This window comes from Macaca nemestrina, chromosome Y, assembly GCF_043159975.1.
Source record: "Macaca nemestrina isolate mMacNem1 chromosome Y, mMacNem.hap1, whole genome shotgun sequence".
Taxonomy (NCBI): domain Eukaryota; kingdom Metazoa; phylum Chordata; class Mammalia; order Primates; family Cercopithecidae; genus Macaca; species Macaca nemestrina.
The window spans coordinates 2,969,162-2,992,386 of record NC_092146.1 but is presented as its reverse complement, the minus strand read 5'-3'; the positions used below and the strand labels follow the sequence as shown (position 1 = coordinate 2,992,386).

Sequence of the window (23,225 nt, the reverse complement as noted above, 5' to 3'; positions counted from 1 at the left end):
TTTCAAAGAACATCTTTATTTCTGCCTTCGTTTCTTTATGTACCCAGTAGTCATTCAGGAGCAGGTTGTTCAGTTTCCATGTAGTCGAGCGGTTTTGATTGAGTTTCTTAGTCCTGAGTTCTAGTTTGATTGCACTGTGGTCTGAGAGACAGTTTGTTATAATTTCTGTTCTTGTACATTTGCTGAGGAGTGCTTTACTTCCAATTATGTGGTCAATTTTGGAATAAGTGCGATGTGGTGCTGAGAAGAATGTATATTCTGTTGATTTGGGGTGGAGAGTTCTATAGATGTCTATTAGGTTTGCTTGCTGCAGAGATGAGTTCAATTCCTGGATATCCTTGTTGACTTTCTGTCTCGTTGATCTGTCTAATGTTGACAGTGGAGTGTTGAAGTCTCCCATTATTATTGTATGGGAGTCTAAGTCTCTTTGTAAGTCTCTAAGGATTTGCTTTATGAATCTGGGTGCTCCTGTATTGGGTGCATATATATTTAGGATAGTTAGCTCTTCCTGATGAATTGATCCTTTTACCATTATGTAATGGCCTTCTTTGTCTCTTTTGACCTTTGATGGTTTAAAGTCTGTTTTATCAGAGACTAGTATTGCAACCCCTGCTTTTTTTTGTTCTCCATTTGCTTGGTAAATCTTCCTCCATCCCTTTATTTTGAGCCTATGTATGTCTCTGCGTGTGAGATGGGTCTCCTGAATACAGTAGACTGATGGGTCTTGACTCTTTATCCAGTTTGCCAGTCTGTGTCTTTTAATTGGAGCATTTAGTCCATTTACATTTAAGGTTAATATTGTTATGTGTGAACTTGATCCTGCCATTATGATATTAACCGGTTATTTTGCTCGTTAGTTGATGCAGTTTCTTCCTAGCCTAAATGGTCTTTACATTTTGGCATGTTTTTGCAATGGCTGGTACCGGTTGTTCCTTTCCATGTTTAGTGCTTCCTTCAGGGTATCTTGTAAGGCAGGACTAGTGGTGACAAAATCTCTAAGCATTTGCTTATCTGTAAAGGATTTTATTTCTCCTTCACTTATGAAACTTAGTTTGGCTGGATATGAAATTCTGGGTTTAAAATTCTTTTCTTTAAGAATGTTGAGGCCGGGCGCGGTGGCTCAAGCCTGTAATCCCAGCACTTTGGGAGGCCAAGGCGGGCGGATCACAATGTCAGGAGATCGGGACCACAGTGAAACCCCGTCTCTACTAAAAATACAAAAAATTAGCCGGGCGCGGTGGCGGGCGCCTGTAGTCCCAGCTACTCAGGAGGCTGAGGCAGGAGAATGGCGGGAACCCGGGAGGCGGAGCTTGCAGTGAGCCGAGATGGCGCCACTGCACTCCAGCCTGGGCAACAGCGTGAGACTCCGTCTCAAAAAAAAAAAAAAAAAAAAAAAAAAAGAATGTTGAATATTGGCCCCCACTCTCTTCTGGCCTGTAGAGTTTCTGCTGAGAGATCTGCTGTTAGTCTGATGGGCTTCCCTTTGTGGGTAACCCGACCTTTCTCTCTGGCTGCCCTTAAGATTTTTTCCTTCATTTCAACTTTAGTGAATCTGGCAATTATGTGTCTTGGAGTTGCTCTTCTCTAGGAGTATCTTTGTGGCGTTCTCTGTATTTCCTGGATTTGAATGCTGGCCTGCCCTACTAGGTTGGGGAAGTTCTCCTGGATGATATCCTGAAGAGTGTTTTCCAACTTGGTTCCATTTTCCCCCTCACTTTCAGGCACCCCAATCAGACGTAGATTCGGTCTTTTTACATATTCCCATACTTCTTGCAGGCTTTGTTCATTTCTTTTTCTTCTTTTTTCTTTTGGTTTCTCTTCTCGCTTCATTTCGTTCATTTGATCCTCAATCGCTGATACTCTTTCTTCCAGTTGATCGAGTCGGTTACTGAAGCTTGTGCATTTGTCACGTATTTCTCGTGTCATGGTTTTCCTCTCTTTCATTTTGTTTATGACCTTCTCTGCATTAATTATTCTAGCCATCAATTCTTCCACTTTTTTTTCAAGATTTTTAGTTTCTTTGCGCTGGGTACGTAATTCCTCCTTTAGCTCTGAGAAGTTTGATGGACTGAAGCCTTCTTCTCTCATCTCGTCAAAGTCATTCTCTGTCAAGCTTTGATCCATTGCTGGCGATGAGCTGCGCTCCTTTGCCAGGGGAGATGTGCTCTTATTTTTTGAATTTCCAGCTTTTCTGCCCTGCTTTTTCCCCATCTTTGTGGTTTCATCTGCCTCTGGTCTTTGATGATGATGGTGACGTACTGATGGGGTTTTGGTGTAGGTGTCCTTCCTGTTTGATAGTTTTCCTTCTAACAGTCAGGACCCTCAGCTGTAGGTCTGTTGGAGATTGCTTGAGGTCCACTCCAGACCCTGTTTGCCTGGGTGTCAGCAGCAGAGGCTGCAGAAGATAGAATATTGCTGAACAGCGAGTGTACCTGTCTGATTTTTGCTTTGGAGTCTTCCTCTCAGGGGTGTAGTCCACCCTGTGAGGTGTGGGGTGTCAGACTGCCCCTAGTGGGGGATGTCTCCCAGTTAGGCTACTCAAGTGTCAGGGACCCACTTGAGCAGGGAGTCTGTCCCTTCTCAGATCTCAACCTCCGTGTTGGGAGATCCACTGCTCTCTTCAAAGCTGTCAGACAGAGTCGTTTGCATCTGCAGAAGTTTCTGCTGCTTTTGTTGTTTACTGTGCCCTGTCCCCAGAGGTGAAGTCTATAGAGACAGGCAGGTTTCCTTGAGCTGCTGTGAGCTCCACCGAGTTCGAGCTTCCCAGCAGCTTTGTTTACCTACTTAAGCCTCAGCAATGGCGGGCGCCCCTCCCCCAGCCTCGCTGCTGCCTTGCCGCGAGATCGCAGACTGCTGTGCTAGCAATGAGGGAGGCTCCGTGGGCGTGGGACCCTCCCGGCCAGGTGTGGGATATAATCTCCTGGTGTGCCTGTTTGCTTAAAGCACAGTATTGGGGTGGGAGTTACCCGATTTTCCAGGTGTTTTGTGTCTAGTTCCCCTGGCTAGGAAAAGGGATTCCCTTTCCCCTTGTGCTTCCCAGGTGAGGCAATGCCTCACCCTGCTTCAGCTTTTGCTGGTCCGGCTGAAGCAGCTGACCAGCACGGATTGTCCGGCACTCCCTAGTGAGATGAACCCAGTACCTCAGTTGAAAATATAGAAATCACCAGTCTTCTGTGTCGGTCGCGCTGGGAGTTGGAGACTGGAGCTGTTCCTATTTGGCCATCTTGCTCCGCCCCCCCCTTGAAATTCTTATAATTGTGTTATATGTTTTCAGACACCAGAGTGCTTCCTGGGTGTAAGGAATGTATTAGGGAATGAACCGAGCAGTAATAGGTTTCATTGTGCTTTGAACATTTTTTTATTTTGCCCAAATTCCTGTCTAAGGGGTCTGGAGCATCATGGCCTACAAACCATAAATTCTCATCAGATTGGTTTTATTTAACCCTATATATTGTGACTTACTTTTCAATCTTGGCCCTGCAAAACTGTCATTTGTGGGGGAAAATTTTTCATCTGTAAAGAATCTCTATTAACATAGCTAGATATTTTTCTTCCAGGCCCTTATAATCCTAAAGAGATAAACTAGACCTTTTAAAGGTCTGAATAGGAAATGTTTATCACATGTTACATCTAGGGGCGGCCACTATAAAACTTCATAACAACTTGGTCTCCACAATTTTTTTTTTTTTTTTTTTGAGATGGAGTCTCAATCTGTTGCCAGGCTGGAGTTCAGTGGTGTGATCTCAACTCACTGCAATCTCCACCTCCCAGGTTCAAGTGATTTCCCTGCCTCAGCCTCCTGAGTAGCTGGGACTACAGGCATACACCACTGCAACTGGATAATTTTTTGTTTTTTAGTAGAGATGGGGTTTCACCATGTTGGCCAGGATGGTCTTGATCTCCTGACCTTGTAATCTGCCCGCCTCGGCCTCCCAGACTACTGGGATTACAGGCTTGAGCCACCGTGCCTGGCCCACGGTCTTTTATCTTAACTGGAATAATTTCCTTTCCATTGATCCCAGGTCTTTAGACAAACTCAACTAATTGCCAACTAATGTTTAATTTCACCTATAGCTTAGAAGCCCTTTGCATTGAATTGTCCAGCTTTTCTGGACAAAACCTATGTATTTCCTCCTTCTCCTTTTCCTTCTCCTTCTTCTTCTTCTTCTGGTTCCGGTTCTGAGATACGTGTCCAGAATGTGCAGGTTTGTTACATAGGTATACACGTGACGTGGTGGTTCACTGTACCCATCAGCCAGTCAGCTACATTAGGTATTTATCCTAATGCCCTCCCTCCACTAGCCCCCCACCCTCCAACAGTCCTCAGTGTGTGATGTTCCCCTCCCTGTCCTTATATATAGGTGGCTGCTGTTTTTTCTGACATTTAAGTCGTCCAGTCTTTAGTTCACAGAGCTTTAAGCAAGCACAGCTTAGGCTTCAGTGATTCCCAGTTAGGAATGGGGAAAAAGGAAAAGAAAAAGGAAAAAATTAAAAACATTATTTTGGAGACTTGCAGCCAGAAAGACTAAAATTTAATCCAAACTCAAAAAATAGTAAAAATTGAAAAACATCAGGCAAGACTAGAACTTAACAACAGGTGTACTATAGTTTTTGAAACATATTTTTTCTTCCTCCAGTTTCTCATTTGTGTTAAAAGACAAATCATGGTAGGATTGGTTTGCTTTATTATAGTTGGCCTAATTATTTGTTTACAGTGCAGCAAGACTAATTATTTTTCACATAGGACTTTTAAAGTGGCTTTGATGGAACTTTGTGCTCTAGAAGGAACCTTTTTTTTTTTTTTTTTTTTTTTTTTGAGACATAGTCTTGCTCTGTCACCCAGGCTGGAGTGCAATGGTGTGATCTCAGTTCACTGCAACCTCTGCCTCCTGAGTTCAAGCAATTCTCCCTGCCTCAGCCTCCTGAGTAGCTGGGATTACAGGCACCTGCCACCATGCCCAGCTAATTTTTGTATTTTCAGTAGAGATGGGATTTTGCCACGTTGGCCCAGCTGGTCTCAAACTCCTGACCTCAGGTGATCTGCATTCTTGGCTTCTCAAAGTGCTGGGATTATAGGTGTGAGCCAAAATGCCTGGGCAAGAGAGGACCTTTTTAAAGCCCAGCCCAGTCATGGATTTGTAGCATCAAATATGTATGAGTTGGGATGAATTCCTCCCCTCTTGAGGTTCCAAGATAACCTGGGGTTCTTGGCCTATCAGAAAGTGACATTCTTTACTTACCACAGATTAGAAACCATGTACAGGAACTGTGTACCCAAAATATGAGGCCAGTTTTTTCAAAGACTTTATTGGTTCCATAAGTCCTTTGGTTCTGTAAAAGACAGCATACAATTCCAGTCAAAGCCTTGGTAAAATAACAAGTTTTTCCAATTATGTCCTGTTACAAAAGAAAATGATTCTTATTATACTTATGCAAATAACTATATTGCCATAAATTAAGAATACTCACAAGTAGGTTCCAAATTCTGGAGAAAGCAGGTAGAAAGAAACAAATATGCTCCAAATTTTTTTCATAGGAGTATACTTTACTTAATTGCTAAAAATGGTTAGGAGCTTAATAGAAAAGTTTCCTTGACTCTGAAAAGCAAAATAAAATATTAGCAACATTTGAAGTCAAAAGTCAACAAGATAATGTCAGTCTCCTATTAGTTCACTTCATGCAGTTAATTCCTGTCCTGCTTGATATAAATGAAAATTTTAGCCCTTGAAGAGTCTTGAAGGTTTTTCCTCTATTATGTCACAATCTCCAACGTTATCAGAAATCTGCATTCAAGAGCACCTGTTAGATCTTTTTAGCTGATTATAAACCACCTTCTAAAGAGGACCAAAATAAGACAACAATCATTTATGGATGACACAAAGCTTTAAAAGACACAATTGACAAGGAAATCTGTTATCTCTGTGGCAGACAATAATTGAACATAACAATTATAATTATTAATGATAACATACACTAAGATATATCAGAATTATGGGAACTTCACATGATTTTGGAACACATATGAATAACATACTTAAAATATAGCCCAAAGAAAGCCAAATCCATTTTATATGTGGCAATGCTTCCAGTATGATTTTTGGTACAAAATAAGCCACATTTCCCCTTCACATAATGTAATATTAATGTTAAACCCAATTCTTAACAAAACGATCTAGACATATTTACTCAGTTTTAATGTTTGACCACAGGGTAAGATTTTTATAGACCTTTTATAATCTTTTACAATTTTTATTAAAGAGCAGGTTAGTGCCCTAAGAGAAACCTATTGTGCTTTTATTTTAATGCTCAATTTACAGAAAAATTGGATGATACTCCTTTAACTTAAGCTGGTATGTTTACACACAGAATTTCCTTTACAATTAACCTTCCACACCTTGCTTAAACCTTCATTTTTGTTTTATTCAACTTAAAACAATCATTTAACCTTTTAATCTAGGCAAAAATCCACATTCTCATGTCTTTTTATAATCTTTTTACCAAAAGTACATTTTACTTTCCTTACACACCTCGCAAGTAGACTGTTTCTTCAATAGTTTTAAATACATGTTACACTTTTAACCGTGAGCAACCTTTAATTTTGGTGAAAACCTTGGTAAGTTTGGGATTTTAATTATGTACAGGGCATGGAGTAGGACTTAGACAGAAGTGCAGATAAGGTCTGACTTATTCCAGCATCTAACTCCAGGTTTCCCTTAATCTAGCTGTAAAGCAGGCAAGTTGTATAGCTAAGAGTCACAGTGGCATTTTATAAAGCATTTAGGAGGCCTAATCACCTTTAACTTGTATAACATTTCTTGCACAAATTCCCCTTCCTAAATTCTTTCACAACTTACACAGACAAGGTATGACATGCCTTGACTTTCTGATTTTTCATAAACATCCCTCTTTTTAAACAACCAGTTACTTTACTTTAGGACAAGATTTTAAAACAGAAGATTCTTTCTTATATAAAATCTCTTTCTTTAATGCCTTTTTGCATAGGTAGGGGCAGGCTAATTTCACATGCCCTGAAGCCTTATCTGGAATTTAACACTCCAAAATAAATTGCACAGTTTTTAAGTCAAAAGAAGCAGCTTATGACCTAAAACATTCAGAAAACCTAATATTTGACCTGTATAATTTAGACCAAATGTTTACATTTTGAAGATATTTTTATTTTTGTCAATAATCTTTAAAGCCCTTTTTACTTTTATAACTTTCTTTGTATCTCCCTTATTTCCTGATTTCTTTTGCCTTGTTTTATATATAACCTTTAAATAAGCTCTTAATTAGACAAAGTTAGCTACCTTTTAAAAAGGGCAAAGTTTTAGAGTGTTTTCCTACAATATATTTTTATTGGAAAATACCCAAATAAGAAAATATCTGTTGTTTAATTTAACTTTAGATCCTAAATTATGCCAAGTTTGTATATGAATATTTATCTCATTACATTTATCTATTTATTTTAATCATTTAACTAGATTATTTACAAAAACTGTGATAGACATAATTTAAAGGTGTGAAACTGCCATTGCAAAATTGTAACTGAGACAGTGAAAATGAACTGACCTAACTGACTCCATCTTGCTTCTAAACTCCAAGCTACTTTTGTTCATTAACTTAGTTTATAGTTTAACTTTGAAACAAAGGTGGTAATAGTCCTTTCCCAGAGCAAACTTTCTTCATTTCTGTGGACTAGATCGCCTAAGGTGACAAGATTAGAGGTAAGGGTATTCTGCTAAACAATTCAACATGTAGCTATCTTTACTATACCAATATTAAAGTTTTATTTATTAAAAATCATATAAGCACAGATCATTCTGTTTTGGTCTGAGTTACAGTTTTGTAGCCTCTATGTCAAATGTTGCCACCTTTTAGTATTTGGCAGAGATAAGTATGAAATTGCTTGGTCAACAAATGCAAACAAAAATGTATGCTGTCAATTTAAGACATTTCTAATATTGCTTCACCAATGATTTTGAAGCTAATTTATTTATTAAAGACTGTATTTAAGTCACATACAACTGAAAAAGCATTTGACTAGTCTTTCCTTTTTTTCTGTTGAAGTATTTAAGTGTTTTATTTTTCTTTGAGCTAATTAATTAGAATCTTTTATATATGTTTGGCAGTAAAACAGTAAATACATAGATGTATTACTCATGCCAATAGAAGTACATTTTATATATTTATAAGATGTCCTTTTTTCCTGTCTTAGACTTGCAAACTCTTGATAACCAGGTTTATTACCCTGGCAGTTGTCAGCTAATTAGTCTAAATCAGCTGGGTGTAGTAGCACATGCCTGTAACTCCAGCACTTTGGAAGGCCAAGGCTGGCAGATCGCCTGAGGCCAAGAGTTCAAGGCTTGCCTGGCCAACATGGCAAAATCCTACTTCTATTTAAAATCCAAAAACATTATCTGGGTGTGGTGGCAGGCACCTGTAATCCCAGCTACTTGGAAGGCTGAGGCAGGAGAGCTGCTTGAACCCAGGAGGTGAAGGTAGCAGTGAGCTGAGATCACACTTTTGCACTCCAGCCTGGACAACAGAGTAAGACTCCATCTCAAAAAAACCACAAAAATAAAAAATAAACAAATAGGCCTAAATCTGCATACTGGAGGAAACAACTCTTTGGTGAAAAATCAGATGGCAAGATTTATATGTCAAAGTATGGAGAGAAAAAGTCTGGTGGTGCTAGAGGGAGATTAAAGATGGATGCCAGATCAAACATAAAATCATAGAAATCTATCACAGGTCTGTATAAGGAGACTAAGTTTATTTAGATATTGATTACTGATATTTTAGCTGGACCTTTGAGCTCTGGGCAGAGCCCACACTGAATCCTGGGTTTTCAAAAATGGAGAATTATTATGGGGGTAGACCATGTGATGCTTTTACAGTGTCATTGAAATTTTTTTCCCAAACAAAGACATTTCTAAGTATCTAAATTATACTGTTTCTTAAACAAACAAACAAACAAAAAAAACCAGAATAACTTCTGTTGTAACAGCTATTAATGAAGAAAATAGGGCTTGGCAACACCCAAAACACATGACACATGCCAAGTAGCTGTGACATCTGTCCTGAGAGTGAGAAACAAGAAGAGTTGCATCGTGGAAAGGGGCAGGCTGAAAAGGTGTTCCAGGTAGAAGGAATGGACAGGCAAGCATGCACACAATGTTTTCTGGGAATGGCAGCCATTATGGTGCTTAATAATTGTGGAGTGGAGGTGGAGCAGAACATAATAAGGAGAAAGCTGTAGGGTGGATCCTGAATGACATTGTAGGTCATGTGTAAGAACTAGGTCTTTATCCTTAGAGCAAGGGGAAGTCACTAAAAGGTTTGTTTCAGGCGGAAGAAAAAACATGGTTAAGATCACTATTTAAAGAGAATGCTTGTGCTGCTCTGAGAAGAGGGGATAAAAATGGACAACAAATGGGGAGCATTTCCAGGGATGCCAGGTGGATGGCCTGGATCAGAGTCCTGCAGAACTGGTGATTCAAAATGGTCACAACTTCTGTGCTTTGGGATGTGGGACAGAGAGACACACATGAAGAAGGCTACTGATTTCTGGAAGCAGCTAGGAGATTCTAAACCAGGAGCCAGCAAACTTTTCCTACAAAAGGTCCAATAGAAAATCTTTCAGCCTGTGTGGGCTGTATGGTCTCTGTTACAACTACTGCTGAGCTCTACCGTGGCAGCCCAAAAGCAGCCACAGAAATATTTCAGTGCAAGGGCAGAGGATGGTGGTATTCCGAAAATACTGACTTACAAAAACAGGTGGTGGTCCAGATTTGGCCAATTGGTTGCGGATTGACAAACTCTTTCATAAACCATACCTCAAACACATGGATAGATCTCTGAGGAATATGAGTACTTGCAAACATGCTCCTGAGAGGTCACAGTAAAAGAATCTCCTGGTACATTGCTTTAAATACAGAGATTTGCAGCTCCCACATCTGCTTCAGTGTAGGAGAACACACAGATCAGCTTGAATTTAGGTAACGAACATGAGTAGAAAGGAAAATTGGAGAGGGGCCTTCCTGGAAGCCAGGTTGAAGAGGATCAGCTGTATCTAGCACTGCTAAGCAGTCAAGTACGATATGGATGACACCATGCCCACTGGCTGTAGCAAGAAGAAAGTTTGGGTTGAGTGGTCAGTACAGAGATAGACCTACAGTGGGTTATGCAGCACAGGGGAAACAAAGATGGAAAACGGTGACTATAAACCTCTTTTAAATAAGGGGAAAGGAAAGATGGTTTTTAATTGGAAGAGAAGGAGAGCCAGGAATTTTTGTTTAAGATAGGAGAGACACTGTCATATTTAAATGCTCATGACCAGAATGCAGTAGAAGCTAGTTGCAATGGTGCACACCTGTAATTCCAATGCTTTGGGAAGCTGAAGTGGGAGGATTTCTTAAGGCCAGGAATTTGAGACCAGCCTGGGCAACAGAGCAAGAGCCTGTCTCTACAAAATAAATTTTTTAGCCAGGCCCGCATGGTGCTTCACACCTATAATCCCAGCACTTTAGGAAGCCAAGGTGGGCAGATGACCTGAGATCAGGAGTTTGAGACCAGCCTGGCAACATGGTAAAACCCATCTCTACTAAAAATACAAAAATTAGATGAGTGTGGTGGTGCACACCTGTAGTCCCAGCTACTTGGAACACTGATGCAGGAGAATCACTTGGATCTGGGAGGAAGAAGTTTCACTGAGACAATTGTACCACTGCATTCCAGTCTGATAGAGAGAAAAATAAAATAAAATTACCAGACTAGGTGGTGCACATCTATAGTCCCAACTACATGAGAGGCTGAGGTGGAAGGATGGCTTGAGTTCAGGAGTTTGAGGCTGCCATGAATTGTGATTGTGCAACTGAACACCAGCCTGGCTGACAGAGGGAGACCCTGTCTTTAAAAAAAAAAAAAAAAGTTGGTAGACAGCAGACTTGAGCAATGCAGGACAGACTGATAAGCTCACAGTTTGTGTTTTACAGGAAGAAGCGTATTTATAAAAAGAGAATAAAAGTAAAGTATTCAGATGCTGGTAAATTTAGATGCAAGAAGATAAAGTCTTTCCAACTGATGACTTCTGTTGTTTTCATAAGCAGGACTCCTTTTAATCTGTTGACAGTGAGTGGGGTGGGTCCCGGGCTCACAGCCCCCAAAAGAATGTGGAGGTTTTGCTGCAGACCGTGGGAGAATAGAGCAGGATAGAAAGAGTAAGGGTTTGTGGGCAGGACTCCACCCCCACACTCAAGTCTAAGGCCTCAGATGAGCCTTTTATTAACCTCTCCTGGGTGGTTTTCACTTTCATTCATTCATTGTAAAAATATGTGTGATGTGTGTGATGGATGCTCTTGTAGGAGCTAAAAGCTGCCCTATTTTCATCCGTTCTACTTTAACAGCAGCCTTTTCCCTGCTGGCTGGTAGAAATAGTGCCATGTACTTGCAGCCCTGTGAACCTGAAGATACAGGTTTTTTTCTTATTCTCTTGGATAAGAGGCAGGGATTTCTGATGGGCCTGGTTGGGTTTATATACCACCCCTGAGCTACTGACTGTGGCTAGTGTGATGTGCTCCAGGAATGGCCAGATCCTACAGTGAAATGGGACATACACCCTGTGTGTATGCTACAGTCCTTCCCATGTACAGTTAAGAAGGAATACCAAAAGAATATATATATTCTAATATAATTAGAAGGAAGTGGGCTGAACAAATAATTTAGTGTAAACACAATGAGAAAATTGGAAATTTGTACAGAAAATAAAATTAAAAAGTGGCAAGAATAATATATACAGTCAAGGATTTGCAGCAAAAGCAGATAACACTGAAGGAGAAAATGTAAAATTCGTGGGATGGTGGGGGAATTGTCATTCACTGTCCTCCATGACCATACCCACCACCAGGTAAACGACTAGTGGTGGCCATGAATACAACAGAGAGCAGAGTATCCCTGTTAACTTCCCCACTCCCAAACCTGCTCTTCGTAAGGGCTCTCCCAACCCCTCAGATACACATTAGAATAGGGAAGGCTTTATCTCTCTGCCTCACTGTTATAGCCACCATGCCTAGATCAGTATCCAGCAGGCAACTGGGGTTCCATTCATTATTGTTTTTAATTTTTGTGGGTATATAGTACGTGTATATATTTATGGGGTATGTAACATTCTGATACAAGCATGTAATGCATAATCATCAAATCAGGATAAATAGGGTATCCATCATCTTAAGCATTTATCCTTTCTTTGCACAACATATAATCCAATTATATTCTGAGTTATTTTTAAGTATACAATAAATTACTGTTGACTGTAGTCACCTTTTTGTGCTATTAATAGGGTGACTACAGTCAACAGTAATTTATTTATTGTTTATTCTAACTAGTATGTATTATTTATTCTAACTATTCTTTATGTACTCATTAACTATCCCCACCTCCCCACTCCACTACCTTTCTTAGCCTCTGGTAATCATCCCTCTACTCTCTATCTCCGTCAGTTCAATTGTTTTAATTTTCAGGTACCACAAATTAGTGAGAACATGAGAAGTTTGTCTTTCTATGCTGGCTTATTATTTCACATACTATAATAACCTTCAGTTTCATCCATATTGTTGCAAAGGACAGGATCTCATTGTTCTTAATGGCCGAACACTACTCCATTGTGTTCATGTACTGCGTTTTCTTTATCCATTTAGCTGCTGATAGACACATAGGGTGCTTTCAAATACTGCCTGTTTTCCATGGTGCATGTATTAATTTGCCACTCCAACAGTCTAGGGGGATTTCCTTTTCTCCACATTCTCATCAGCATTCATTATTACACATAAATCTTTATAAATGTTGTTAAGCAATGTGTTAAGAATTCAGACGTCTCACGGCCATGTGCCATTGATTAAGATTTGTTGATTATGGAAAATTTCTTTACTCTCTCTTCTTCTTGGTAATTAAAATTCAGAAAGAAATATCAATTTCTAAACCAAATTTAGCCTTTATTCCTTCTCACCTCTGCAGTCCAGGAGAGTTTGTGATTCTTCTATCTGGCATAACACATTACGGAAGACTTTGCAAACTAAAACTGAGCACATCAGTCGAAATTCCAGCCATGGATGGTCCTTTCTGAAGCCTCCCTCACAGGAAAAACTGGGTGGTGATGTTAGAATGACCTCTTTGGGGTCTTCCTAGCCCTGTGGAGCCACCATGCTTTTAGAAGCCTCAGAATGTCACCTGGAAAGCAGGGCATATTTTAATATCAAGTGCCAAGTGGTTTAAATACAGAATCACGGATTCTCAGAACATCCCTGAACATTGAGGTATCAGCTCCATTTTCAATCAGTGGTCACACCCTAAGTAAATGGTTGTCCTGGATCACCTAGCCAAAGGGAAAGAATACCTATACCAGATAAAGTCAGATTTCACCAATAAGGACACAGTGTGCCATGCAACAATTTGCAGGAAAGACGCTGCCCTGACAATGCAGCCTGAGAGTGCAGTGCCTGTGATAAAGGTGACTTACTTTACCCTAATGGTCTACAGCACACATAGTCACAAAACTATTTTTGTGAATTTTTCTATGTCCCATTTTGATAGTAAAATATTCACATACAAATAGGTCCAATGAAAGAAAACATCAAACACTGAATGCATCCGCAGCTCAACCATCATTATTTTCACGTGGATAGGAGTCTCCTTCCATTATGACTGGTGGCAGCAACATTTAAAAAAATATTATCATGAAGTATTTATAACAGAAAAAAAAATGTGATTTTCAGTGACATTAATAAGATTCACACTTCTGGGCAAATATAACCGCTGTTTCTAAAGCTCTTTCATCATCCCAAACAGGAAACTCTGTACCCATTAAGCAATAATTCCCATCCTCCACTTGCCCAGGCCCTGGTAACCTCTCATCTCCTTTCTATCTCTACGAATAGCAATAGTCATTTTTGATATGGCTTATGTGAGACAAGTGAAGGTTCACATTAACGTCCTTGGATGAAGATGCACAAATAAGAGTCTTTTTGTTCCCTTCTCTGTCACCATAGACATGTTGACAAATAACTGAATTTCTATGTCATGAAACATTAACATTTCCAGAGGAGAACTCAACACATTTTCTCATCTTAAGGGGTTGTATTTATTTCCCCAGTACATTACTCTGTCAATTGATGTATGTGTGCTTGTGAGTTTGTGTGTGTGTGTGTATGTGTGTGGTATACATGGTAGAGTGAATTACCTTCTATCAGAGTGTTTGGTATATAAAGATACATTAATAGCAATATCACTTCTTTGCTAACATCTAACTTTAAAGATATTTATGGATAATAAGACACCCACCAAGTCATCAGTACTAAGCTATATATAAGCAGTGTTCATTCCAGAGCAAGACTGCAGCTGGTAAACCCAATTATCCTCATTTGGTGCAACAACAGGGGCAGGCACCACTTTGTTATCTCCAGCTTTTCCTGTCTTAACAAACTGTAAGACATCTCACAGAAAAGCGGAGATAAGAATCTTTTTAAATATTCACTTCTTGAAAGCCCATAATCCATTTTTAGTATATAAAGGTGCAAAAGTTTAACTTTGTACCTAAAATGGAGTCCTGCTGTCAGATGCAAAAGCTAAAGGTAATAATCTCATGACAAGGGAGGATGGCTTCATCAAAGCCAATCTTGCTCTGCTTTCAAGATTTTATCCTTTGGATAGTTTATGTTGCATATTAATGATGTCATTTTGTATTTCCCGTTTTCCTCTAGTGTCTGACTATATATTTTTATTGCAGATTTTGTAATGGTAGAATTGGATCATGCTGACTTGCCCCAGGCAGCAAGGATATTAATCTATAAAAAAACAGTGAAGTAGGATTGATTCCCTGATATTATCAGAAATTTTCTCCATGATTTCTTCCTCTCATTGCTATCATCATTATTTTTATCTTTTTATTAACATACTCATATAAAAACCACTCTTTTGTGTAAAATAAGCTATCAACATCTTGTAATCAGCCAGTTTAAATAGAAAAATGTCTTATAGAATTCCAAGGCTCTTTTCACACTCTTGTACAGTGGGTACAACTTTATTTGGTTGCAATTGATTGTGATGTTATTCCATCAATTTTCAATAATAACTTTGAATCTAAGTGTTATTGTTTTTCCTCTTCCCCTCAGCCCCCACCTTTTTTCCTAACACTGCCTCAGGGTCATCTGGAATGGGTAACTTAATTTTCTGAGTTTAGTATCTAATCAAGCAAGTTAATGTGAATTGAATTCAGGCCTCTGGAGAGAGTTTATTCACTCTTTCCAAATACCATTTCTTTTTAAGTACAAAAGGAGTATTCAAATATATTTTGTCCTTCCTGGTAGTGTTTCCTATTTGGGATTATATATCCCTATACTCACATTCTACTGTAATTGGGTAGCAGGTGAGTGTGGGGATACATAATCCCCAAATAGGAAACCTTCAATTACAGAAGTGAACGTGTGGCTGTTTTATGGCCTTAAAATGATTATCTTATGGTGTCTATACTCTTTATGCTTTCAGAACATGTGCTGATTTCTAAATATGCCTTAAAATGTTCATGAAGACAGCTGTACCATAATGGGAGGTGTTCTTGGGGAGTACAGTACTTGTACAGTACTGTTGTCCAATAGTGAAGCATTGTTTTGAGGACCAATTCTTTAGTGAAAATGTCTCTTATTAGCACTAACAGCTGGAATTGACCTGGTTTGGAAAAAATAGTATCCCCTGTAATGAAAGTGCTATTTGTCAATTCAGTAAGAAAGGCAAAAAAGGGATGGTTAGAGTCATTGTCAAACAGGGTTTGTGAAACAATGAATATATGACCCTTTCATAAAGGAAAGTGCTTCCCAAAGGGCATCGTCTTTGACAACCTCAAATTTCAGAGCTCAGTGATGTCATAGGCACCATATGGATGAAACTCTTGTTTATGCTCTTCCAATTGACTGATATTGATCTTAAGACCTGATGAGAATTAAAAAGGGGGCTCTGGGTGGGGCATGCCAACTTCTTAGAGACCCCCAGATGTTGGGCACCCTCATTCCAGCTCCATACGATAAAGGAGAAGTTTCCAAGCTCCATTAGAGGCTCAATTGGGCTGCAATCAGTAGAACTAAATGAGTATCCACTTCACAAAACTGGACCCAATATGTACTCACAAATGAAGAGTAAGTTGGAATAGGCTGTCTGTAGTCATTCCAGTTACCCAATAGGCCATTATGCAAACACGGCATAAATAAATGTTAATGACTGTACATATTTATTGACCACTGAGTCATTGGACTGGAAGTTCCTTAAAATGAAGGAATGTGACTTGTTCACCATTGCATCTCAAATATCTTGCATCAGTGCACCCTAATACATTCATTATGGGGCTTTGGGCTGAGTTAATAACATGCTTTTTTAATGTATCAGACACTAAAGCAAACGAATAGATGCTATTCTTAAGGCATTCACACTGTCAGGTATAACTGGCCTCATGAACAGCTTAGCATTATACCTGTGCTTTATAAATTACAAACACAGAAATAGAGAAGAGAAAGCCATGAATTCTACCTTGAGGCTTGAGGCAGTCCATGATGCCAAATCAGGACTGACTTGGAAGGGTGGATATAAGTTCATCAATGCCTGGACACCTGAGTGCGAATGGCTTCATCAGAGAAGAATCAAGTGCCTCTCTTGGCTTAAACCCAAGATTTGAAAATGAAGGTGGCTCTACATGAAATGAAATTAAGGATACAATCCAAATTTAAGTGTTCTTGAGGCTATGCTTTTAGTTTTATTTAATGGGAAGCCATTACATCCTAAGTGAGAAGAGCCCAGGTTTAGCAAACCAAAGAGATTATACACATATAATTCAGAAAAGATACCATTTATGTCTATGTAGTGTATGGCAACAATTTTGAGGACAAACAAATTTCATGGATCAACATTTTGGAAATAAAATTGAGTTGACCATGTAACCCATGACTGATGGTGTAAAATATAGGGAGAGGCTGAAGTTGACAGAAATTTATCTCTTACTCTAGAATATTATTGCTCTTGCCTTGCCTCTGTATCTGTACTACCCCCACCCCCTGAAACTCAGGTTAAGTAAGGTGAATAGCCCAAGAGATTGGGTCAGCAACAACCAATTGTTGCTCAAAGTTTTTCTGAGAATTTCTGCTCAAAGTTTGCTGAGAAAGTACTGTTTATAATCATGCCAAAATCTTAGCCCAATGCAATTATGTTCCATGAATGAATAGAACATTTTTGAAGGAAGTGAAGAAATCTTGCATAAAATGCAGCAATAAATAATTCAAAATTTGAAATTTCTGTAGCTTATATAATCCTTCACATCCAGAACATCTTTTCACCTCACAGATGGATATACTTTTGCTGCAGCTTAGGACACACCATTCAGAATTTCCATAACAATACAGTTTCTTTGAAAAAATATATTAGTACATTTTGATAATGGCCTGCACTTGTTTCTGAATTCTAAGAGTGTGTTTTCTGAATTATGTTATCCTCCAGTGATGAAGGGAAGAGTAGGAATCAAATGAGAGTCAAAATGAGAAGGAATCTCCAGGAATTTGTGGGAATGACACAGACTGCAGTTTGTGTTATGGTGAGAAATTCTGGCAAAGATGTATTAAATGAAAAAATGTCTGTCTAGTTGCACTGTATATGTTCAAACCCACTAGGTACACAATGCCAAAGATTTGTTTAAAGACTAGACAATGGCAAAATCAGGAAAGAATTTTATTTACAGAGAACATTGTTTGATCTGAGACTTGGTATAGGCTCACGCTGGAATCACAGGACTGATATGCCTATAACAGCATCTTTCTCCAAAGAGTACTACCAATAACAAATTAATTCTGTGCTGCTAAAACTGAAATATGCAGCAAGCAGACATTTTCTAAGGCACTGAACAGGAATGTTCCAACTGAAATGGCAGTTTAATGGCACAATTTGGAAGGGAAACAGAGACCCCTGTTATGTAATCTAATATTTGGCAAGGCTTAGACAAATGTTTGGGCAACTTTCAGGTTAATGTTTGACAAGGGCTTTACTCTCTCATTGTATGTAATTTGACACTGTATTGATTTTGATAAAGCCTTTAAATGTACTTAAATAAAGAGAATGTGAAGTGGCCAAGGGAAAATAGCAAAGGTGCCTGAAAGCCACAGAAGTCAAACAGTAAGGTGAAGGAAGTCTGGAGGCGATACCCATTGCCTGCTGTCCAGGGCCAGAGCTTCCTTGGCCCTACTTCCAGAGACCCTAATTCTGGGTCTAGGTTCTCCACTCAACCTTGCAAGCAGTTCTTGAAAGTTCTCAATAGCAGAAGCAGAAGGGACTGGATGGGCCCTCTGGTCTCTGCAGAGCAATCGCAGAACTCAGTCATTCTAGGCTGTGTGTACTCACGAGCATATGCTCTCTATGGGCTCATCCAAAAATTCATACCCTGACTAGGACACCAAATCTATCCTGGGTGCAGGAAACCACAAAACATTACTTAGAATCTATGTCAGGTGAAAAAACCTCAAAACATTACAGTATGCAGCAGCAGAGGGGAGTCATTGACTTTTTATCTGAAATTCCCAACAATACCTGGGAAAAGAAGGGCTGGTATTCCAGGTCATTGATCAGAAGCAGCCCATATGGCTTTATTTTGCTGACTATAGACTCCTGAAAGTCAGCTGAATGGAATAGATTATGATCCTTTGTCCATAATTGCATTTGGGTGACTGCAGCTGGGATTTGGCTTCTGGGAGCTCTCCAGTGAAGAGTCTGTGTTTAATAGAAAATGCCATGTATTCCAAAGGCCAGAGGAGCGGGCTCTGCCTGCTGAAAGCTAGTTTGAGGTTTATATATCTATAGCGCATCACCATGAGAGGCTAGGACATGCATGCTCCTTGGAGTTGGTGTAAGGAATTTGGAAGAAACTTACAAGGGGGGAACAACCTGATATCCTGCCATTGCTGCTGGTGCTGCAGATGGTGGTGGTGATGATGATTAAGGTGATAATGGTGATGTTGATGATAATGATAACCGTGATGGTGATGACAATGATGTTGATGATAATGGTAATAATTATGGTTATGATCATGATGGTGCTGTGGTAATGACAGGATAATGATGGTGGTGGTGGTGGTGATTATACTGGTGCTGGTGATGATAGTCATGAGAAGGGTTCCAAGATGGCTGAATGGGAATAGCTTGTCTACAGCTTCCAGTATGAGTGATGCAGAAGATAGGTGATTTCTGCATTTCCAACTGAAGTACAGGGTTCATCTCAATGGGGCTTGTTGGACAGTGGGTACAGCCCACAAAGTGTGAACCCAAGCAGGGTGGGGCATCGCATCACCTAGGAAGCACAAGGGGTTGGGGAATTCCCTTTCCTAGCCAAGGGATGCCGTGACAGATGGTACTGGAAAATCGGGACACTCCCACCCTAATACTGCACTTTTCCAACAGTCTTAGCAAATGGCACACCAGGAGATAATATCCCACGCCTGGCTGGGAGGGTCCCATGCCCACAGAGCCTCACTCACTGCTAGCAGAGCAGTCTGAGATTGAACTGCAAGGGAGCAGTAAGGCTAGGGGAGGGGATCTGCCATTACTGAGGCTTGAGTAGGTAAACAAAGTGGCCTGGAAGCTTGAACTGGGTGGAACCCACCACAGCTCAAGGAGGCCGGCCTGCCTCTGTAGACTCCCCCACTGGGGGCAGGGCATAGCTGAACAAAAGACAGCAGAAACTTCTGCAGACTTAAACATCCCTGTCTGACAGCTTTAAAGAGAGTAGTGCTTCTCCCAGCACGGAGTTTGAGATCTGAGAAAGGACAGACTGCCTCCTCAAGTGGTCCCTGACCTCCAAGTAGCCTAATTGGGAGACACCTCCCAGAAGGGGCCAACTGAAACCTCATACAGCCTGGTGCCTCTCTCAGACAAAGCTTCCAGAGGAAGGATCAGGCAGGAACATTTGCCATTCTACAATATTTGCTGATCTGCAGCCTCAGCTAGTGATACCCAGGCAAACAGGGTCTGGAGTGGACCTCCAGCAACAGACCTGAAGCTGCGGGTCCTGACTGTTAGAAGGAAAACTAACAAACAGAAAGGACATGCACATGAAAACCCCATCTGTACAGGGGCAGAAAAGCCAAAAATACTAAAAATCAGAGTGCCTCTTCTTCAAATGAACGCAGCTCCTTATTAGTAATGGAACAAAGCTGGATGGAGAATGACTTTGATGAGTTGAAAGAAGAAGGTTTCAGATGATCAGTAATAAAAAACTTCTCAGAGCTAAAGGAGGATGTTTGAACCCAGTGCAAAGAAGCTAAAAACCTTGAAAAAAGCTTAGAAGAACGGCTAACTAGAATAAACAGTTTAGAGAAAACCTTAAATGACCTGATGGAGCTGAAAACCATGGCACGAGAACTACATGACACATTCACAAGCTTCAGTAGCCGATTTGATCAAGTAGAAGAAAGGATATCAGTGATTGAAAATCAGATGAATGAAATGAATCGAGAAGAGAAGTTTAGAGAAAAAAGAGTGAAAGAAAAGAACAAAGCCTCCAAGAAATGTTCGACTATGTGAAAAGACCAAATCTACCTCTGACTGGTGTACCTGAAAGTTATGGGGAGAATGGAACCAACTGGAAAACACTCTTCAGGATATTATCCAGGAGAACTTCCCCAACCTAGCAAGGCAGGCCAACATTCAAATTCAGGTAATACAGCAAACGCCACAAAGATACTCCTCAAAAAGAGCAATTCCAAGATACATAATTGTCAGATTCACCAAACTTGAAATTTAGGAAAAAATATTAAGGGCAGTCAGAGAGAAAGGTCGGGTTACCCAGAAAGGGAAGCCCATCAGATTAACAGCAGATCTTTTGGATCTTTTGGCAGAAACACTACAAGACAAATAAGAAGGGGGAACAATATTCAACATTATTAAAGAAAACAATTTTCACCCAAACTTTCATACCAGCCAAACAAGCTTCATAAGTGAAGGAGAAATAAAATCCTTCACAAACAAATGCTGAGAGATTTTGTCATCACCAGGCCTGCCTTACAAGAGCTCTTGAAGGAAGCACTAAACATGGAAAGAAACAACTGGTACCAGTCACTGCAAAAACATGCCAAATTGTAAAGACCATTGATGGCAGAAAGAAACTGCATTAACTTATGAGCAAAATAACCAGCTAACATCATAATGACAGGATCAAATTCACACATAACAATATTAACCTTAAATGTAAATGGGCTAAATGCTCCAATTAAAAGACACAGACTGGCAAATTGGATAAAGAGTGAAGACCCATCAGTGTACTGTATTTAGGAGACCCAAATCACATGCAGAAACACACATAGGCTCAAAATAAAGAGACGGAGGAAGATCTACCAAGCAAGTAGAAACAAACAAACAAAAAAGCAGGGGTTGCAATCCTAATCTCTGATAAAATAGACTTTAAACTAGTGAAGGTCAGAAGATACAAAGAAGGCCATTACATAATGGTGAAGGGATCAATTCAACAAGAAAAGCTAACTATCCTAAATACAAATGCACCCAATACAGGAGAACCCAGATTTAAAAGCAAGTCCTTAGAGACCTAGGAAGAGACAGATTCCTACACAATAATAATGTGAGACTTTAATAACCCACTGTCAACATTAGACAGATCAACGGGACAGAAAGTTAAAAAGGATATCCAGTAATTGAACTCAGCTATGCACCAAGTGGACCTAATAGACATCTACAGAACTCTACACCCCAAATCAACAGAATATACACTTTTCTCAGCACCACATCGCACTTATTCCAAAATTGACCACATAGTTGGAAGTAAAGCACTCCTCAGCAAATGTAAAAGAATAGAAATTATAACAAATTGTCTCTCAGACCACAGTGCAATCAAACTAGAACTTAGGATTAAGAAACTCACTCAAAACCACTCAACTACATGGAAACTGAACAACCTGCTCCTGAATGACTACTGGGTAAATAATGAAATGAAGGCAGACATACAGATGTTCTTTGAAACCAATGAGAACAAAGACACAACATACCAGAATCTCTGTGAAACATTTAAATCAGTGCATAGAGGGAAACTGATAGCACTAAATGCCCACAAGAGAAAGCAGGAAAGATCTAACATTGACACCATAACATCACAATTAAAAGAACTAGAGAAGCAAGAGCAAACAAATTCAAAAGCTAGCAGAAGGCAAGAAATAACTAAGATCAGAGCAGAACTGAAAGAGATAGAGACACAAAAAACTCTTCAAAAAATCACTGAATCCAGGAGCTGGATTTTGAAAAGATCAACAAAAATGATAGACTGCTAGCAAGACTAATAAAGAAGAAAAGAGAGAAGAATAAAATAGATGCAATAAAAAATGATAAAGAGGATATCACCACTGATCCCAAAGAAATACAAACTACCATCAAAGAATACTATAAACAGCTCTACACAAATAAACTAGGAAATCTAGAAAAAATAGATAAATTCCTGGACACATACACCCTCCCAAGACTAAACCAGGAAGAAGATAAATCTCTGAATAGACCAATAACTGGTTCTGAAATTGAGGCAATAATTAATAGCATACCAACCAAAAAAAAGTCCAGGACCAGACGGATTCTCAGCCGAATTCTACCAGAGGTGCAAAGAGGAGCTGGTACCATTCTTTCTGAAACTATTCCAATCAATAGAAAAAGAGGGAATCCTTCCTAATTCGTTTTATGAGGCCAGCATCATCCTAACACCAAAGCCTGGTAGAGACACCACAAAAAAAGAGAATTTTAGGCCCATGTCCCTGATGAACATCAATGCAAAAATCCTCAACAAAAATACTGGCAAACCAAATCCAGCAGCACATCAAAAAGCTTATCTACCATGACCAAGTCGGCTTAATCCCTGGGATGCAATGCTGGTTCGACATATGTAAATCAATAAATGTAATCCATCATATAAACAGAACCAAAGACAAAAACGATACGATTATCTCAACAGATGCAGAAAAGGCCTTTGACAAAATTCAGCAGCCCTCCATGCGAAAAACTCTCAATAAATTAGGTATTGATGGGACGTATCTCAAAATAATAAGTGCTATTTATGACAAACTCACAGCCAATATCATACTGAATGGGCAAAACTGGAAGCATTCCCTTTGAAAACTGGCACAAGACAGTAATACCCTCTCTCAGCACTCCTATTC

General features: G+C 39.7%; 1 long non-coding RNA gene across 1 annotated transcript in view; it reads right to left on the bottom strand.

The window, feature by feature from the left end:
* The window catches only part of LOC139360955 (uncharacterized), a 266,593-nt gene that overhangs the window by 88,058 nt on the left and 155,310 nt on the right, over positions 1-23,225 (bottom strand). Inside the window, exon 3 of the long non-coding RNA XR_011618515.1 lies at positions 5,241-5,331. This is a non-coding gene — a long non-coding RNA (uncharacterized lncRNA). The remainder of the gene's footprint in view (positions 1-5,240; positions 5,332-23,225) is intronic.